Consider the following 11,721-nt stretch of genomic DNA (forward strand, 5'->3'; position numbering starts at 1 on the left):
CATACCCATGCTGGGTGGGAGAAATATCTCTGTAAATAGACAAGTGTGTGTGTGTGTGTGTGTGTGTGTGTGTGTGTGTGTGTGTGTGTGTACTGTATATGTATACTCGATACATGTTTGTATATGTTGTGTGTGTGTGTATATGTATACTCGATACATGTTTGTATATATTGTGTGTATGTATACTTGATACAGGTTTGTATATATTGTGTGTATGTATACTTGATACAGGTTTGTATATATTGTGTGTATGTATACTTGATACAGGTTTGTATATATTGTGTGTATGTATACTCGATACAGGTTTGTATATATTGTGTGTGTGTGTGTGTGTGTGTGTGTGTGTGTGTGTGTGTGTGTGTGTGTATGTATACTCGATACAGGTTTGTATATATTGTGTGTGTGTGTGTGTGTGTGTGTGTGTGTGTGTGTGTATGTATACTCGATACAGGTTTGTATATATTGTGTGTGTGTGTGTATGTATACTCGATACAGGTTTGTATAGTGTGTGTGTGTGTGTGTGTGTGTGTGTGTGTGTGTGTATATGTATACTCGATACAGGTTTGTATATATATATTGTGTGTGTGTGTATATATGTATACTCGATACAGGTTTGTGTATATATATATATATATATATATAGTGTGTGTGTGTGTGTGTGTGTATGTATACTCGATACATCATGTATGTATGTGTGTATACTCGATACATCCTGTATGTATGTATGTATACTCGATACATCCTGTATGTATGTATGTATACTCGATACATCATGTATGTATGTATACTCGATACATCATGTTTGTATATATTGTGTGTGTGTGTGTGTATACTCTGTATACACACAAATGTTTGTACATGTATGTGTATATATTATGAATACACAATGTTTGTATATAGTGTGTATATTCTATGTATGCACAATACATGTGTGTCTGTTCTATGTATGCACAATACATGTGTGTCCTATGTATGCACAATACATGTGTGTCCTATGTATGCACAATACAGGTGTGTCTGTTCTACGTATGCACAATACATGTGTGTCTGTTCTATGTATGCACAATACATGTGTGTCTGTTCTATGTATGCACAATACATGTGTGTCTGTTCTATGTATGCACAATACATGTGTGTCTGTTCTATGTATGCACAATACATGTGTGTCTGTTTGATGTATGCACAATACATGTGTGTCTGTTCTATGTATGCACAATACATGTGTGTCTGTCCTATGTATGCACAATACATGTGTGTCTGTTCTATGTATGCACAATACATGTGTGTCTGTTCTATGTATGCACAATACATGTGTGTCTGTTCTATGTATGCACAATACATGTGTGTCTGTCCTATGTATGCACAATACATGTGTGTCTGTCCTATGTATGCACAATACATGTGTGTCTGTTCTATGTATGCACAATACATGTGTGTCTGTTCTATGTATGCACAATACATGTGTGTCTGTTCTATGTATGCACAATACATGTGTGTCTGTTCTATGTATGCACAATACATGTGTGTCTGTTCTATGTATGCACAATACATGTGTGTCTGTTCTATGTATGCACAATACATGTGTGTCTGTCCTATGTATGCACAATACATGTGTGTCTGTCCTATGTATGCACAATACATGTGTGTCTGTCCTATGTATGCACAATACATGTGTCTGTTCTATGTATGCACAATACATGTGTGTCTGTTCTATGTATGCACAACACATGTGTGTCTGTTCTATGTATGCACAACACATGTGTGTCTGTTCTACGTATGCACAATACATGTGTGTCTGTTCTACGTATGCACAATACATGTGTGTCTGTTCTACGTATGCACAATACATGTGTGTCTGTTCTACGTATGCACAATACATGTGTGTCTGTTCTACGTATGCACAATACATGTGTGTCTGTTCTACGTATGCACAATACACGGGTGTCTGTTCGATGTATGCACAATACACGGGTGTCTGTTCGATGTATGCACAATACACGGGTGTCTGTCCGATGTATGCACAATACACGGGTGTCTGTCCGATGTATGCACAATACACGGGTGTCTGTCCGATGTATGCACAATACACGGGTGTCTGTCCGATGTATGCACAATACACGGGTGTCTGTCCGATGTATGCACAATACACGGGTGTCTGTCCGATGTATGCACAATACACGGGTGTCTGTCCGATGTATGCACAATACACGGGTGTCTGTCCGATGTATGCACAATACATGTTTATATAATTATATAATGTATTAATATAGTGTATATACACATTACATGTTGGTGTATATATTGTGAGTATGTATACAAAATAAATAGTATGTATACTCAATACATGTTAGTGTATATTCTACGTACACACAATACGTGTTAGTATATATACACTAACATGTATTTTGTTTACATAGTATATACACAATGTATACACAATACCAGGCGCGGAGCTACGGGGGGGGGGGGGGGGTCGGGGTAGGACAAGTGCCCCGGGGCGCAGGGTCCCCAAGGGCGCCCTCCGCCTAGCTGAGCTGCGGGTTTTTTTTTCTTTTGGGGGGGGGGGGGGGGGGGAGGGGAGCAGAGAAGAGGGAGAGCTGTGCGGATGGCGGGGAAGGGGGGCAATTTCCCCCCTCCTTCCCTCACCTTAGGTGCTCTCCCTCCCTCGCTTTCCCCTCCATTACTGTCCGGGTGGCTCGTGGCTGGCAGCGGCGGGCGGAACTCATCTCCGTCTCGCACCAGCGCCGGCCGGAAGTTCGGGTCCCGCAGCCGCTGTTCTGGTCTGGACCAGACCAGAGCAGCGGCAGATCCATCTGGCCCTGCGACGGGACGGAGGTAAGTTCTGGCAGCCACCCGGACAGTAATGGAGGGGCGAGTAAGGGAGGGAGAGCACCTAAGGTGGGGGAAGATTGCCCCCCTTCCCTACCGCTGCTCACAGCTCTCCCTCTTCTCTGCTCTGCTCCCCTCCTGCTGGGGAGGGGGACACCTGGCTACCTACTCTGGGCACCTATACCCCTGCCTACATATATTGGGCACATATACCCCTAACTACATATACTGGGCACATATACCCCTGGCTACCTACTCTGGGCACATATACCCCTGCCCACATATACTGGGCACATATACCCCATAACTACATATACTGGGCACATATACCCCTGGCTACCTACTCTGGGCACATATACCCCTGCCTACATATACTGGGCGCATATACCCCTAGCTACATATACTGGGCAAATATACCCCTGACTATAAATACTGGGCACATATACCCCTGACTATATATACTGGGCACATATACCCCTGGCTACATATACTGAGCACATATTATACCCTTGGCTACATATACTGGGCACATATTATACCCTTGGCTATATATACTGGGCACATATTATACCCCTGACTATATATACAGGGCACATATTATACCCCTGACTATATATACTGGGCACATATTATACCCCTGACTATATATACTGGGCACGTATTATACCCCTGACTATATATACTGGGCACATATTATACCCCTGACTATATATACTGGGCACATATACCCCTGACTATATATACTGGGCACATATACCCCTGACTATATATACTGGGCACATATACCCCTGACTATATATATATTGGGCACATATACCCCTGACTATATATATATATTGGGCACATATACCCCTGACTATATATATATATTGGGCACATATTATACCCCTGACTATATATACTGGGCACATATTATACCCCTGACTATATATACTGGGCACATATTATACCCCTGACTATATATACTGGGCACATATTATACCCCTGACTATATATACTGGGCACATATTATACCCCTGGCTACCTGTTCTGGGGACATCTATACTGTTGGCCACCTATTTTTGGGGAACCACTGCTGTCAGATTGAGTGTATTTTGGGGAACTGCTGCCAGGTGAGAGGTGTCTACCATATTAAGGGGGCATTCTGCCTATTTATGTGAAATGCTGTCTATTTATGTGCCTCACGACTGCTGAATTTGTCTTGTTGGGGGCCTCATGATTTGTTGGGGGCCTCAAGATTGCAGAATTTGTCTTGTTGGGGGCCTCATGATTGCTAAATTTGTCTTGGAACATGCTGGAAGGTACATACTGAGGGAGGGTGGGTGAGCGTGAGCCTGCTAACCTCCATGTACATTTGGCTCCACCTATAACCACGCCCACATTTGGCCACGCCCCTCCACCTTAGGGGGGCGCATTAATAGGCTTTGTCCCCGGGCGCTGAAAACCCTAGCTACGCCTCTGCAGAATATGTTTGTATATTTTGTGTGTATACACAATACATGTTTGTATTTAGTGTGTGTATACTCGATACACGTTAGTGTATATTATGTGTTTATATACTATGTATACACAGAATACATGTTTGTACATATGTGTATATACTATGAATATGCAATGTTTGTATATATTGTGTGTGTATTCTATGCATACACAATGCATGTTTATATATACTATGTCTGTATGGAGTATGTATACACAATACATGTTTGTGTAATTATATAATGTATGAATATAGAGTATATACTATGTATACAGTCCTAGCCAAAAGTTTTAGTTTTGAGACTGTCAAAAATGTGACTTTTCACAAAGTTTGCTGCTAAACTGCTTTTAGCTCTTTGTTTCAGTTGTTTGTGATGTACTAAAATATAATTAGAATCACTTCATACATTTTCAAAGGCTTTTATTGACCATTACATGAGATTTATACAGAGAGTCAGTGTTTGCAGTGTTGGCCCTTCTGTTTCAGGACCTCTGCAATTTGACTATGCATGCTCTCGATCAATTTTTGGGTCAAATCTTCACTGATAGCAACCCATTCTTTCATAATCACTTCTTTGAGTTTCTCGGAATTAGTTGTTTTTTGTTTGTCCACCCGCCTCTTGAGGAATGACCACACATTCTCAATGGGATCACGATCTAGGGAGTTTCCAGGCCATAGACCCAAAATTTCAATGTTTTGGTCTCCAAGCCACTTAGTTATCACTTGCCTTATGACTCGGTGCTCCATTGTGCTGGAAAATGCCTTGTTCATCACCAAACTGTTGAATTGTTGGAAGAAGTTGCTGTTGGGGGAGTGTTATGGTACCATTCTTTATTCATGGCTGTGTTTTGGGGCAAAATTGTGAGTGAGCCCACTCGTTTGGATGAGAAGCAACCCCACACATGAATGGTCTCAGGATACTTTACTGTTGGCATGTCACAGGACTGATGGTAGCAATCACCTTTTTCTTCTCCTGACAAGCCTTTTTCCAGATGCCCCAAACAATTGGAAAGGGGCTTTGTTGGAGAATATGACTTTGCACCAGTCATCAGCAGTCCAATCGCCATACTTTCGGCTGAAGATCAATCTGTCATTGATGGTTTTTTTGGGGAGAGAAGTGGCTCCTTTGCTGCACTTCTTACCAGGCCATCTTCTAAAGTCTTTGCCTCACTGTGCGTGCAGATGCGCTCACACCAGCCTGCTGCCATTCCTGAGTAACCTCTGCACTGGTTGCACTCCTATCCTCTTTTGAAGACGTTCCTGGTGCTTGCTGGACTTTCTTGGATGCCCTGAAGCCTTCTTAACAAGAATTGAACCTCGTTCCTTGAAGTTCTAGATGATCCTATAAATTGCTGATTTAGGTGCAAGCCTAATAGCCACAATATCCTTGCCTGTGAAGCCATTTTTATGCTACGTAATGATGGCTGCATGCATTTCTTTGGTGGTCACTATGGTTAACAATGGAAGATCAATGATTTCAAGCATCACCCTCCTTTTTACATGTCAAGTCTGCCATTCTAAGGCCCCGTTCACACTTGCGGTTTAGTAAAAACCGCACCGGATGTCCGGACCGCACCGTATCCGGACCGGACCTGATCCGTACGGTTCCTATCCGGATCCGGTCCGTTTGCATCCGGTTTCCGTGCAGTGTGAACACGGTTGCGGTCCGGATCCAGTTTCTTAAGGAGATAACATCCTTTTAATTACCTGGGGTCTGGGAGGTCAGCAGAAGGGTCTGGGGTCATTGTTGGAGACAGGTGGACGTGTGGAGACCATCCGTGGATACAGAGACTGCAGTTGGGACCATGGATCCAGGCATTTTTTACTCGTAAACCTGGGAATTCTCTCTGTTGTTCGCCTCCTTCAGACATGTTGCTGGCAAAAAGAGCTCCAGCATGAAATCGCTGCTGCCCCACTCTTCGCTGGGCCCATGTGGTCCCCATCCAAAATGCATAGGAAGTGGGGTAGAACGTCCGGTTTTTGTAGCCAGTGTGTTGTGCGCTCTCCGGCTCTCATTGCTTTGTATTGGCCGGATGGTGCAGTCCGGCTCTGCTCCGGATACGGCTGCCGGAGGAGCCGGACCAAAAAATAGCGCATGTTGGAACGGACGACGGAGTCCGGATCCGGCCCGGCTCCGGTCCGGCAGAACGGACGCATGTGAACGGACGCATAGGCTTTCATTGCCAGGCCGTGCGTCCGTTCCGTCCGTTCTGAAAGTGGTCCGGCTCCGGCACGGCGATTCCGGACGGCCACCGCTAATGTGAACCGGGCCTAACTCTGCCATTCTAACCCAATCAGCCTGACCTAATGATCTCCAGCCTTGTGCTAGTCAACATTCTCACTGGAGTTAACCAGACGATTACTGAAATATCTCAGTCAGCAGGCCTTTTTTTAATGACCACAATGAAATGCAGTGGAAAGGTTTTTTGGGATTCAGTTAATTTTCATGGCAAAAAAGGACTACGCAATTCATCTGAACACTCTAAATAACATTGTGGAGTATATGCAAATTGCTATTATAAAAACGTAAGCACCAACTCTTCTAATTTGCAATATTTTTGACTCAACTTTTGACCAGGACTGTACACATGTTTGTACATATTTGGGCGTATGTATACTTAATACATGTTAGTGTGTATGTACTATGCACACACACACACTTGTATGTATTTACACACCCTTTCTATATTCCTTGTGTACACAGTCCTGGCCAAAAGTTTTGAGACTATCAAATACATGGATTTTCACAATGATTGCTGCTAAACTGCTTTTAGATCTTTGTTTCGGTTGTTTATGTGATGTACTGAAATACAATTATAAGTGCTTCATAAATTTTAAAAGGCTTTTATTGACAATTACATGAGATGTATGTAAAGAGTCAGTATTTGCAGTATTTGCCCTTCTTTTTCTGGACCTCTGCAATTTGACTAGGTATGCTCTCAATCAACTTCTGGGCCAAATCCTGACTGATAGCAACCCATTATTTCATATTCACTTCTTTGAGTTTCTCAAAATTAGTTGGCTTTTGTTTGTCTACCCACCTCTTGAGGAATGACCACAAGTTTTCAATGGGATTACGATCTGGGGAGTTTCCAGGCCATGGACCCAAAATTTCAATGTTTTGGTCTCTGAGCCACTTAGTTATCAGCTGTCTTATGGCACGGTGCGACATTGTGCTGGAAAATGCATTGTTGTTCATCCAACTGTTGTTGGAAGAAGCTGCTGTTGAGGGTGTTTTGATATCATTTGTTATTTGTGGCTGTGTTTTTTGGCAAAATTGTGAGTGAGCCCACTCCCTTGGATGAGAAGCAACCCCACACATGAATGGTCTCAGGATGCTTTACTGTTGGCATGACACAGGACTGATGGTAACTCTCACCTTTTTTCTTCTACTGACAAGTCTTTTTCCAGATGCCCTAAACAATTGGAAAGGGGCTTCATTGGAGAATGACGTTGCGTCAGTCATCAGCAGTCCAGTCGCCATACTTTCTACAGAAGATCAATCTGTCCCTGAGGTTTTTTTTTGGGAGAGAAGTGGCTTCTTTGCTGCACTTCTGGACACCAAGCTATCTTCCAAAATTCTTCACCTCACTGTTCATGCAGATGTGCTCACACCTGCCTACAGCCATTCCTGAGGAACCTCTGCACTGGTTGCATTCCGATCTTGCAGCTAAATCCTGTTTAGGAGACAATCCTGGCACTTGCTGGACTTTTCTTGGACGCCCTGAAGCCTTCTTACCAAGAACTGAACCTCTTTTCTTGAAGTTCTTGATGATCCTATAAATTGTTGATCTTAGTAGCCACAATATCCTTTCCTGTGAAGCCATGTTTATGCTATGTAATGATGGCTGCATGTGTTCCTTTGCTGGTCACCATGATTAACAAGGGAAGGTCAATGATTTCAAGCATGATTTTTAACCTCCTTTTAACATGTCAAGCCTAATGACAGCCTAATGATTTCCAGCCTTGTGCTCATCAATATTCTCACCTGAGTTAACAAGACGATTACTGAACTGTACTCAGTAGGTCCTTTAATGATAGCAATGGAATGCAGTGAAGTTATTTGAACAGAACAGAACAGAACAGAACAGAACAGAACAGAACAGAACAGAACAGAACAGAACAGAACAGAACAGAACAGAACAGAACAGAACAGAACAGAACAGAACAGAACAGAACAGAACAGAACAGAACAGAACAGAACAGAACAGAACAGAACAGAACAGAACAGAACAGAACAGAACAGAACAGAACAGAACAGAACAGAACAGAACAGAACAGAACAGAACAGAACAGAACAGAACAGAACAGAACAGAACAGAACAGAACAGAACAGAACAGAACAGAACAGAACAGAACAGAACAGAACAGAACAGAACAGAACGGAAGCAGTAATGGCCTGGAGGTGCCTCGCTGGCCCCGACCCGCGGTCCGCGGCGTCGGCACCCCAGGCCTGCGGCCTGGAGGTGCCTCGCTGGCCCCGACCCGCGGTCCGCGGCGTCGGCACCCCAGGCCTGCGGCCTGGAGGTGCCTCGCTGGCCCCGACCCGCGGTCCGCGGCGTCGGCACCCCAGGCCTGCGGCCTGGAGGTGCCTCGCTGGCCCCGACCCGCGGTCCGCGGCGTCGGCACCCCAGGCCTGCGGCCTGGAGGTGCCTCGCTGGCCCCGACCCGCGGTCCGCGGCGTCGGCACCCCAGGCCTGCGGCCTGGAGGTGCCTCGCTGGCCCCGACCCGCGGTCCGCGGCGTCGGCACCCCAGGCCTGCGGCCTGGAGGTGCCTCGCTGGCCCCGACCCGCGGTCCGCGGCGTCGGCACCCCAGGCCTGCGGCCTGGAGGTGCCTCGCTGGCCCCGACCCGCGGTCCGCGGCGTCGGCACCCCAGGCCTGCGGATTTTGAACTGCTTTTTGAGAATTTTAAAATGTGGAGAACTGCAGTGTGTTTTTTGAACTCTTGGAGTGCTGTTGAGTAGACAGGTAGTGCATAAAAAGGCTAATTTGTGCTGTGTCTGTTCAAATGAAACCTTTGCTTCCCAGTCTCTATTGCAGCTGCAGTAATGTTAATCTGCTGCTCCTCCCTCTTGCCATGGGATATCAGCCTCCGCTGCTCGTCACCAGTGGTTCTCACCTCGCAATCGCTCAAATGTACAAATCTCCTCCAGCCGTGCTCCAGCGGGCCAGAGCCTGTCACATTGTTGTGATAGTTAGTACGGCATGGTCATATTAGTTAACCGTAATTACAGCCTGACTCAGCTGACTCTGCCTGACTTGATTTTGCAGCACAATTTAACTCTTTTACTGTGATGTGAGTCCCGCTCAATAGAAGAATCACAGCTCACCCTATGCTAATGCCTATGAGAGGTAAGAAAAAACTATGGATCGGAGCCTAGGGCCAATTTATGGGGGGCAGGGAGCAATAACTACAAGAAAAAAAAAACGAACAAAAAAAAAACTATCGCAGCAGCTATCACAGACCAATAAAAGAAAGGCCTATTTGTGTGAAGAAATGGAGGTAAGATTTGTTTGTTTGCGAAGTTGTATGGCCCTGCAACGAGGTGTTAAAGCTGCAGAGTACAGAAGTGTGAAAAATTGCCTGGTTGCGAGGGGGGTGTAAGCCTGTAGTCCTCAACTGGCTAAAATGTTTGCTTTTGAACCCCCCCAAACCCCCCTCCAGTGACTCTGTCTGGGTTTTTGTACACTTTTCTTTTTTTTAAAGTAATTGTGGCTGCAGGGAAACCGTGAAGGTTTTAGAAATGTGCCTATCATTAGTCAATGGGGCATCACAATGTTTTGTGATGTTCAGTGACTCCTAATCACAGGCAACTGCTAACAACGCTTAGTCATATACAGTGCTGCCCATAATTATTCATACCCCTGGCAAACTTTGACTTTTCATTTCTCATCAACAAAATTACTTATTGGTCGAATGTTGCTCAGCTTTTGCTTGATTATCACTGCAAGCTAGGTGTATTGTGTGCACTTTTCATTGGCTTATAAGCAGCCTGCAGGCTTTATAAAGCATCAGAGAACTGTTTAGGAGTGAGGTTCTCCAATTGTGTGTTTGATAAGTTTTAGAGCAGTAGGAGACAGGCCTTGGATGTGGCAGCTCCAAGGTTTTGGCTGCGCTCACATATGGTGTTAGATGCTGGTTCTGGGGCCCCGGGCAGTGAGAGTTCCTGGGGCCCCAGGCTGGCTCATGCACCATTGTTTTTAATTATTGGTCGAATGTAGTAATGTAATTTGGTGTCTCCCAAAATATAAGCTGATGTACAAGAGGCATTATTGTGAGAGAAAAAAAACATACATTTAAACAGTGACCAGGCCAAAATTATTCATACCCTTCAAACTGTCAGTCTGAGGGGAAATCCAAAGTTCTATACCATTCCAAATAGTCCAAGCTGTTCTAAAGCATCCTAATTACCCTGATTAATTTGGAACAGCTGTTGCAATCTACTCAATAGGTGAAAATCAGCGGCTCTCTGCAGTTGGTTTGTGGATAGTCATGGCTAAGACAAAGGACCTCAGGACCTACTACACTATATTGTCTGTCAGCCTCTCCCCACTTTTTTTTTAACCAGACAATAAGGGCCCTCTCACAGTATAAAGCGTGTAGGCAGGGGGCAATTGTTTTTCTGTGCACTTGTACTTTGCAATTGTACCAGCAGTAAAAGTTGTATTGAATGGTGTTGTATGGCATTATGGCAGAAATGCCACATTCAGAGAATGGAATCAGCTGTCCTCGGGATCTGGGATCAGCGATGGTGTCCTTGTGGTTGCATGTGGCTCAATAATCAAATGGAAACGCATGCAGTGTGAAAGGGGCCCCATACTACCTGTTGGCGTTTGGATGTTGTGACAATCCAGCCCCGCGATCCCGTCGAGATCTGCTCCCGTTAGCGTACGCAGGAAGTACGGGCGCAGACGGACAATGAGACCGGTTGCTGGATCATCAGAGGGAAGAAGAAAGAGGCGACAGAGCGAGCCAATCCCGTCTAATCTGCTCCCGTTAGCATACGCAGGAAGTACGGTGAACAGACTGACAATAAAGATTGGTCGCGCAGCTGCCGACAATATGTAATGGGACAAACATCCACCAATCCCGTATTACTAGGCCACTGTTGCCATGCAGGTCTCATGCACTAGAGGCTGCTGGCAAATTCACTGTGTGCGTAGTAAACGGTTAAGATTGGTTGGAGGTGCCCATACATGTACAATTTTGATTGTATATACAATCTGTAAACTAAAAATATCGATTTCGCGCTGGAAATCGGGTAAATACACTGCCACCACTGTCCGGTTGTATGGAGCGGACAGTCTCCAACGCTATCATAATACGGTAGCCAGCCCAATCACGTTCAACACGCTCAAGTCACCGTTCGGGGAATAATCACTTCCGACGGCTTAAAGACTGTGAGCAAT

Source organism: Hyperolius riggenbachi, chromosome 12 (assembly GCF_040937935.1).
Source record: "Hyperolius riggenbachi isolate aHypRig1 chromosome 12, aHypRig1.pri, whole genome shotgun sequence".
Lineage (NCBI taxonomy): Eukaryota > Metazoa > Chordata > Amphibia > Anura > Hyperoliidae > Hyperolius > Hyperolius riggenbachi.